Source organism: Nycticebus coucang, chromosome 4 (assembly GCF_027406575.1).
Source record: "Nycticebus coucang isolate mNycCou1 chromosome 4, mNycCou1.pri, whole genome shotgun sequence".
NCBI lineage: Eukaryota > Metazoa > Chordata > Mammalia > Primates > Lorisidae > Nycticebus > Nycticebus coucang.
Window position 1 is genome coordinate 5,642,907 of NC_069783.1, and position 9,838 is coordinate 5,652,744.

The following is a 9,838-nucleotide window of genomic DNA, read 5'->3' on the forward strand; positions in this document are numbered from 1 at the left end:
TTAAAAGGTTAGGTGGGGATATTCAAAGAGAAAAATTAAACTTTGAATATTAAGAATGTAAGAGCTGAGATTGAAAATCCAGCAGAAATACTTTCTTAGTTTTAAATCACTGGTTTTCATAGTTAGAAAAGGAACCCCAGCACTTGTCTCCAGAAGCTGCCCGGGTGGGTCTTCACAGCACTGTACCCACTGCCCAGGCCACACCACACCGCCCAGAGAAAGAATAGAATTTGCAACACCAAAAACACAAGCCAGAGCATAAGGCATCACAATAGTCTGGGAAAGCAACTCAAGTCAACAGAAATTCCTGGGAAGGGGCCCAGCCATAGGCCATACCAATGTCAAATATTAACATGTATCATTTTCCGTTTTCTTCATTAGAAACTTGGACTCATCAGAAAGTTGCCTCTTAATTTTAGTGTAGAAATCGTGGCCTCAGGACACAGATGCAGAAGAGAATCACAGAACTTGAAGGGGCTTCAGAATCACTGTGTCTAGCAGGTTGACCTCTCCGAAAAGGGAATGCCCAATAGGAAGGGACGTTTGAGTGATGAGCGACAGGGCCAGAGCCCTCATCCTGCTGCGCACACGTACTCCAGGCTTCTGCATGATTTGGAAGAGTTCCCTGCAAAGGCAAGGAGAAAAGATAAGAATTGGAAGGTAAAAAACTGCCCTTTGAGACTTAAAAAGCTCTCTTAACTCTTTTTTTCAAAATCCTATTCTTTGACCTTTTTAAGAGTCCAGGAAAATTCTGTGCTGACACAACAAAACATGTGCATGGCGGGCTCTGTCTACCAGGGGGCCGAGCGAGGGCAGTATTAAACCTCAATGACAATGGCGCCTCTCCCTATACTGTCATTAGGGGGGGTGTTAGCCTGGGGAAAACAGTAGCGGCCAACGATTGAACAAACATTTTAGATATGTTAGATAAGAAAGCAATTTCCTGACAATTCTCAAAGCAAATTTAGAAGGTAGATATTAGTATTAGCTTTAGAAATCTGAAGCTAATCTGAATCCCCTTTTTATGGAGTGGAAAATGAAAATTGGACAGGTTAAGTCATTTGCTATCTTCCCACTAGTTTTGTAAAAGACAGAAATGAGATTCCTGGCATATCTTTCTGCATTCTTTTTTTTTTTTTTTCCTCTCACTTTCCCACTTCCAAGTGTGCTTCTTTCCCAAAGTTTGGCTCTTTGAAGCTTATAAAGTTCAGCCTGGCCCCAAGCCATCAAGAATTCACCCTGGCAACAACACTTTGTGTACAACTTGGCCACACTGGTGTGGAAATCTTCAGACCCTTGGAGTAGTGAGCGTCACAGCTCAGGAGAATATGGATGGAAGAGAGATGAAGAGGGAGGGAGAGAGACAGAGAGAAAAGTTCATTATTTTTTTTAACAAAAAGAAAGCAAAGATCCTCTCCATCTCAAACTTTCATGTGTCACCTCAATTTCTCAATATGTTTTTTATTCTCCCACAGGCTCCTGCCCGCTCTTCCTGGAACTGGAAGCCTCCCTGGCCCGGAAAGCTGCCTACAGTTAGCCAGCTGAGCAGGTGGGGACCGCACATGTCCTTGCCCTCTGCCAGGCCTGGAAGCTCTGCGCAGGGACACAGGTGCCCGCATCACCCTCTGCTGCGTTCTTTTCTCTGGCAGAGACTGGGATGGCTGCCCTGAGCCTGCTGACTTCCTCCTGAGGGCCAACAACCCAGGATGCCGCCACAGCTTCTCTTTCCACTGACGCCCCCCCCCCGCACCTCTGCTTTGTCCCTAGCTGATGAGGAGAGCAAGAGGCTCTGCATTCGCTCCATCTGTCCAGCCCACCCTCATCCCAGCAAGGGCATGGCCATAGGCCACAGGGACCAAGAGCTCGGAATCAGCGCTGGCGGCACCCTGGAGAGCGTCCAGCCCAGTGTTCCTGGCGCTGGTAGCCCTGCAGCCCTGAGACATACAGCAGGTAAAGCAGAGAGCTGGGGCCGAGCCAGTTGGAGCAGAGGGTTGGATCCTTCTGGGCTTGGTGCCTGCCCTTTGTACCCAGGTGGCCCCGGTGGGGGGGTGCCTGCCCTTTGTACCCAGTGGCCCCAGGTACCCCCACAGAGCAGAGTTTGAAACCACAGGTCTAACCAAGCCTCCTATCTTTAAACAAGTCTAACGGAGCAGGCCAGGCAGACCCAGGCGAGTCCAGAGACACACAAGCTTACCTCTCCACCAGTCCCTCCCCCCAGTTCCAAGTTGTTCTTACCATCCTCCCTCATCCAGAAGAGGTTTAGCAAGGTCAGCTACTGCCCCTTCAGCAGCCATTTCTTCTTATCCCCATGGCCTCTGGCCATGCTGTGTATTAGGGCATGTAAATTTACATTTAGATGGAGAACGTGGTCCGTTTGCTAAGGTACATTTCTTTAAGTGACACATTCCGGGATGGCAGTGCATTAGTTACAACCAATTAGGAGGAAATTATCACCGCTAAGTGCCCGTATCTCCTGCACAGGGACAGAAGCCAACACCCACCATTTATGAGTCTTACCTCATCGGGCTCAGTGGATGATGAAGGGGTTTTAAATCCAATTCAACAAAATATTCAATGTAAAGACTGAAGCTTTAGGACTATAAATTCCAGCTAGTGGACTGGAAAGAAGTTGCTCCATCTGTTCACGCATCAATCTGCACATCTCTCCTCCTTTCCCGGCAGGAATGGAAATTAGAAAACCTTAGTGTTGAAGACACACAGACTCACATCAGGCCCTAGGTCTGCCATTTTTAAGACGTATGACCTCAAGACAGTCCTTTCTCTTACGTATAAAATAGAGACAATAGTTCACACCTTACAGGCTTGTGGGTTTAAAACGAGTAAAGCTTCTGGAGAGTTTGCTCAGCACGGTAACTGCTCAGGAAGAGTAGGAATTTTGACTGTGTCAGCGATGCCTGCGTGTCAAGGGACTGCTTAATACACAGAGCCTCCATAGCTGACCACCTCCTAAAGCTGACCTAATTTTCATAGATCCGACACGCACCACATGTACATACATGTGGCCTTGTTCCTTGCGATGACCACCTCCGAATGCTGGCCAGTTTGCTGCAGTGCCCTGAGCGGTCACTTACAGAGGTTCTGCTGTCCAGGTATTTAGTGCCATGGACACTCCCCATATTTTATTACATCTTCAGTAGCTTTCAAATGCAAAATGCAGCTCTCACTGCCAGCACAACTGACTCCAGAGAGGTGAAGAGAAAAATTGATGCTTATTCTAACACTCAAATAATTTCAGTGGGATTACAAAATAGAAGTAAAAAAATGCAATCACAAACTGGAAGAAAATTAGGATATAAAAAAATGTACCTTGCAGTTGAGACATTTCCTAAGTAAGGCATAGAAGTCAGAAGCCGTTAAGGAAAACATTAAAACATTTCAATCCTTAAACAATTGGACACTTCTCCAGAAAAAGAAATAACGTGAAGCCGCACTGGGAAAACAGGTACCTTACCTGGGGCGTAAAACTGCTATGTAAATATGTAAACAAGTCTTAGAAGTTGGTGTTCTTAAAAGCAGACACCCGAGAGGATGGCCGGCAGAGGGCTGGGAGACAGAAGACGACGAAAGGCTTAGACACATACACTGACGGTCAGGCCTGCTTACGTCTTAAAAATGTAATTTAAAAAATTCAATAGGATTGTTTTCTTAGGTGGCTCACAAAAAATAAAATGGAAGAACGTTATACCCTGTTGGTGTGACTACTTTTTTGCATGCCAAAGTGATCAATTTTAAACAAATTAAAAATGAACAAAATGAATGTATTCTTTGCCTCAGCAGTTACTTGGTCACGTATTTATTTTATAAATCTATACAGATAGATTCACAGGGACGTGGGAATATTAGCATATATACACACATGTGCACAGACATACACACAGGTTGATGCTCATTTGCAACATTGATTATTATAGCTAATAAGTGGAAACAACAGTGGAGAAGCCATTAAACAGACTAGGATTTATCTACACAGTGAAACGCTGTAGGGGTATAAAATAAATGAAACAGCTGTGTTCTCATGTGGAAAACTTCTAAGGTATGTATTTTCCAAGTTATATTTTTAGATGTGCATTGTAAGCCACCATGTGCTTTGACAAAGAAATAAAACCAGAATGTGTACGCTTACATGGAGCACGGACGTGTTCTGGAGGGGTTCACAAGAAACCGCGCTCGCCAGCCCTGGGACGGGGGGCTCAGTGTCTGCGATGGGAGGGAGACTCAATTCCATTGTATATTTTTTATGCTCTCTTTTCATTTTTAGCCTATATATTTATTACTTCAAAAAAACCAACCAAAACATTTTTAAAAGAATTAATAGATTTTGGGCGGCGCCTGTGGCTCAGTTGGTGGGTCGCCGGCCCCATATGCCGAGGGTGGCGGGTTCAGACCCGGCCCCGGCCAAACTGCAACCAAAAAATAGCTGGGCATTGTGGCGGGCGCCTGTAGTCCCAGCTACTCGGGAGGCTGAGGCAAGAGAATCGCTTAAGCCCAGGAGTTGGAGGTTGCTGTGAGCTGTGTGAGGCCACGGCACTCTACCGAGGGCCATAAAGTGAGACTCTGTCTCTACAAAAAAAAAAAAAAAAAGAATTAATAGATTTGAAACCAAGGTCAACAGGAGGTTGAATTGTGGCAGACACAGTTCCTTGAAAACTGAGAAGATGGCAGGAGGCAGGTGCACCCAGAGGACCGGGAAGAGTCCACTTCAGAAGCTCACTGGGAGCAGGGATCAGAAAGCAGGATGGGGTGGCCTCAGGCTCCACCTGCCCCAGCAGCTGACACCACTGGTTCTAGTCTACACACAGCTCTCACCTGCCCCCACCTCTGGGATTTGGGGATTGTTCTGGCAAGAAGTAAGAGGCCAGGAGGTCAAGTTGTCTCTGGCCAATGGCTGGGTGCAGCCAAGCTCTCCTCCAGAGAGCAGAATGTCCTGTTCCGAAAGACAGCATAATTAATATTCCATCCAGCCCCTGCCTTGTAGCCTGCCTGAACAATTCCCGATGGTTAACCAATTAACTTTATTGGAAATTTTGCCTTCATAAATAATGCTGAAATAAATATTTTTGGTTTATTAACTTTTATTGCAGTTCTAACTACTGTGCCTTTGGGGAGATTTCTTACAATTAAAATTTTGGTGTCAAAAGGTAAACACATTTTAAAACTTCTTGAAGCATTTTCCCAAGCGGCGTTTCATTAGGCTGTGCGTCTTTTTACATGCCCGAGGCAGGGGTTGCTGTCTTGTATTCTCTTCCACGCAAGCAAACATTCTGTTTTCTGTGAGTATTTGTTGATTTCAATGGATGGAAAATGTATCTTGTTATTTTTACAGCCAGGTCACTAGAATTTCAGCAGGTTCCATCATATCAAATACCATTTATCTTTCTATTTCCTAAGGCAGGGAGGAGGGGGAAAAGGAAGGAAGGAAGGAAGGAGGAAGGGAAGAAAGGGAGGGAGGGAGGAAGGAAGTGGAAGGAGGGAAGGAAGGAAGGAGAAGGTGGGAAGGATGAGAGAAAGGGAGAAAAGGGGTAATATCTTTCTCCACTAAACTACTTCACAGGCTTGTGACAATAAAATGAGATAATATATTTTAAATGTTAAAGAGGCTAAATAAATGTCAAGTAGGAAAAAGAATGGATTCCACGGAACTGACTTCCAGTGAGCACTTATGAATCCTATTAATTAAAAAGGCTTGTGCAACTTCGTGACATTTAACTGCTCTATAGATAATTCACGTATATGGACCCTGAGAATCTGAGTGCTTCTGGGAAATATGATAAAAATGCGTGATATCTGCCAGGAAGATTGCAGTCTTTCAAGAAAGACTACTTTAAGCCAAAAGCAGGCTCAGCCCAGGTCTTAGTGAGAAGGCAGGGGGCAGATTCCCACGTGCACCAGCTCGGCCATCCCTGCGGCCCAGCGGGGCCTCTGCCTCCAGGGTGTGCGACGTGCCTCTCCTATGGCTGTGTCTCACTGCTCTCAGCAAACACTGCTCAATGTGCAGCAGACAGCTCCTCACATTCAGAAAACAGATGGCTCTTTAAAAGAATTGTTTCTTTGACACCGTAAATAATTTTTGCCATTGCAGCCACTGGAAGCCTGCTAGTCCCCTGGCTGCCTTCTACACTTCCTGGAGGGACCAAACAGCTCTTCAGTAAAGCGAACTTCCTACACCACCTGATCTAACGTCTCCACCATTTCCCTCTGGGTGCCCCGCCCCCCTCATGTGTGTGACTTCTGTCCACAGCACTCACACGGCCTGATATCCTCTGGGGATGCTTCTTTGATACCTGTCTGTCCCCCAGAATGAAAGCTGGGTGCGGGCAGACATTGCATCTGAGTTTGTCTCAACACTGTGTGCACCCAGCAGCTGTTGAAGTGACCCAGCTTAGAAGGGATCTGTAGACGCTCACCTGAGTCTGCAACAATGGAGCAGAAGTATTTTCCCTGGAAAGGCTGAGAGCAATAGTGGAAAGAGCAAGGATCTACCTGGTAGATGTTTTCCAACCTCTTATCTCACGGCACACTTGAACCTGTAGTTAAATTTCCACAGCACACTTAAATTATTTTGATGAAGAAGAAGAATGATGATAAGGAGAAGAAGATTTTAAAATATATATATATATACTTACTGTGCTCTCAACTTCTTCTGAAAATTATTTAATTAATGATCTCTAAAAATTTATCTGGCACCCCTAACATCCTCTCATGGCCACAGCACACTGAAAATCCCTGGTCTACCTTCCGGAGGCAGAATTCCAGTCTCCACTTCTTATTAACTGGAGACCTTCAGCAAAGTCATATAACTTCTCACGCTTTATCTGAAAAGTGATACCGTCTTATGCTATTGCTACAAAGGACAAACTCAGATGGCTTATAAAAGCTCCACCTATGAATAATAATAATAAAACTCCACAAATAGCATGCTACACACTTCTGGTTTTTATTTCTCAGGTTTTATTTTGATTTTGGTTCTTTTTTTGTGTTTTAGATGCAACAGTCACTTGAGGCTGACTTGTCATCTTTGTGAGCACCACAGCCCCGTGGTTGGGAACCTTCACTGGCTCCTGGATCAGACGAATGTGATGAATTCCAGGACAGTCATTAATTAGCCACACAACCGTGGGCTAGTTCTGTAATGTCAAGACAGATTCAGTAGTAGGATCTGATTCATAGGTTTGATATTGTTGTAATTATTTGCCACCTATAAGAAAGACTCGGACCCCACTTCAGGTATAAATCAGATGGTGATTTATTATACCTGCACAGGTGGGCCGCCGCCCTGAGTGGCAAACGGCCCTGAAGTGACGGGCAGGTTGACTTTTATACCATTGTTGCTGCCATGCAAGCAGAAACAAAAGCTGAACGTGGCAGTTAGCTCAGGGGCGAGGTTACAGAGTTGGCTCAGGGGAGCTATAGTGTGGTGATTGGCACGAGGGCGGGGTTACAGCGAGTCAGGGGGTTCAGCTGGCATGGGGACAAACTTGGCCTGGGAAACTAAGTTTAAATAAGCTTTTCTCCATTGTTTTACCTGTGGCTAGGGAATTGGGGTAAGTTCAGGGGGGTTATAGAACCTGGGAAATTCTGCTTGAGTGAATTCACTATTGTCTGGCAAGGGAGCCAGGGAACTCAGAGAGAACTTCCGTGTTCTGGAACCTGTTATCAGAATTAACCCAAGGGGGGGTGTTAAGATGTGTGGGGACTCAGGCTGAGACAGTTAGGGGCCTTTAGGGGTCCCTTTGCTGGGTATGACAATATGAGCAATATGCACATTGATGCATGTGAAACTCTTAGCTCATTTCTGCTAATCTTTTTTTCTTTACTAGAGTGGGTACTCTTTCCAAGGGAAGTGCATGCTCCATTTCAAGAGTATTTCATTTTTAACTATAAAAGGAAAGAGGCCTTTTTAAAGTTTTTAATTGACAAAATAAGGTCACTTGTGTTGGGTGGTGAGGTAAAGCTTAAGCTCATGATACCTAGATGGCAGAAGTGTAGACCTTAACCCTCGATTTTTCTCCACTAATAAAATTAAATAATAAAGCACCATTGTTTTTGACTTTGGGGAAGAATCCATTTCCGTCACCACACAGTCTTGGGTAAATCTCTGCTTTGTGAGTTTTTCCTGTGGAAACTAAAGTCTATCTGATCTTCTGTAGCTGGAGAGTCTCAGTTCTCTGACTTTAAAAACAACCAGGAGTGGATATTAATAGGTGTGCTTCTCTTTGATGCTGGAAAACGCATGAAAATCTGGGTGTGCTCAACAAAACAGGAGGAGGAAAAAGGGAATTGACCTTAACTAGGGGCCTTTTCTGGCCGAGACTGAGAAAGCTCCTTTTCACGATAGTTTCTAATTTCATCCTCACAACAGACCCTTGAGGAAAATGATGACATTTTCAAATTAGAAATGAGTAAGTGGAGTCTCAACGAAGTTAAACAGCTGGTCCACTATCGCAGAGCTAGTAAGAGCTGAAACCCGAATCCCAGTTCAGGTCTGACAGGCACTACAGGAAATGTGCACATTCATTGGGAAAATATTCATGGAGCTCCTATTGTTTGTCAGGAGTAGCTCTAGACACTAAGATGGTAACAATGGGCAAAACACGGTCTCTGCTTTCACACAAACCATACAGCACATCACAGACAGAGGTGGGTCTAGACAGAGATGTGGATCTGGGGGCCCATGTAGCTGTGATTGAGACACAGATGTGGTAATGATGGTGGACATGGTGTAGACACAGGCTTGGGCATAGACACAGATGCAGACAGGCAGGAACGAGTTGGAGCCCAGGGGAGGAGAGCAATGAAAGACATTGTTTGAGACTGAGTGACATGGAAGGGCTCCCTTAGGAGCAACAGAGGCCTGAACAAAGCCCCAAGTGAGATGAACAGGTGGACGAGTCAATGTGAATGGAGGTATGTACAGATGGTATCAGGTGCTGCACAAAGTGTAGACTGCAGGGGGCGGTAGAGTGTTCTGACAGCAAAAATACCTGGGAAGAGATGACTGTGGGATTTCCCATGGAGATCACGTGGGCTAGACTGAGAGGGAGTGAGAGAAATGGTCACTTGTTAGATAAATTATAAGTCGCTTTGATTTCTATGGGGAACGTAAAGGGGGTTCCTTCTGTACCCGAAGATTTACTTGAGGTGTTGTGGGAATCAATGCATTGAGGAACCCATTATATACCAAAACCATGCTTTTCCAAGTCATTATAACAGTAAAAAGAAGGCACAAAAAAAAATATCCTAGCTAGTGAATGATGCCCCATGATCATATCAATGTACACAGCTATGATTTAATAAAAAAAATAAATAAATAAAAAAGAATATCCTGCATTATGATCCTGTGAAACATTAAACAGGAGTTAGGACTGTGAGTAAAGTCTATTTGTTATGCAATTGAAATGATGGCCCACCAGAAATGGAGGGGCTCTTGTCCTGTTCCAGTCCAATCTTCATCTTTAGCAAATGGAAAAACTCAAGTTCTACGAAGTGCAAGTTTCCAAGGTTGTGCATCCACTTGTGTGGAAATGACACCTGCCTCTGCTTGCAGCCAGAAGTTCCTTTGTTCATTACTTCATAGCTATGCACATAAAAGGGTAAGAATTAATAACTTCTTAATTAAAAGAATGACCATGGTTCTGCTCACACTTCACCTTATAAATTTAAGTCCAAACTTCCTAACCCCGACTTTTAATGTAAGTTCTCTTCAGGTAGAAATAGATTCAAGCTACTACTCAGGATATTTAGAGGCCAGAGGGGAACTTCTCAATGAAAGTTCTTAGTACATACTGAAATTGTAAAGTTCTCTTAGTTACTTTGCCAA

General features: G+C 44.5%; 1 long non-coding RNA gene across 2 annotated transcripts; it reads right to left on the minus strand.

Moving 5' to 3' along the window:
* Positions 1-245: 245 nt before the first annotated feature.
* Positions 246-4,758, minus strand: LOC128584839 (uncharacterized). Of its 2 annotated transcripts, XR_008379744.1 has the most exons (3): positions 3,328-4,434; positions 2,518-2,700; positions 246-625 (listed from the first exon to the last, which is right to left on the minus strand). It is a non-coding gene; the product is annotated as an uncharacterized LOC128584839 (long non-coding RNA). The 2 variants fall into 2 exon arrangements; XR_008379743.1 differs by having other exon boundaries at positions 2,518-4,758.
* Between the last annotated feature and the right edge of the window lie 5,080 nt (positions 4,759-9,838).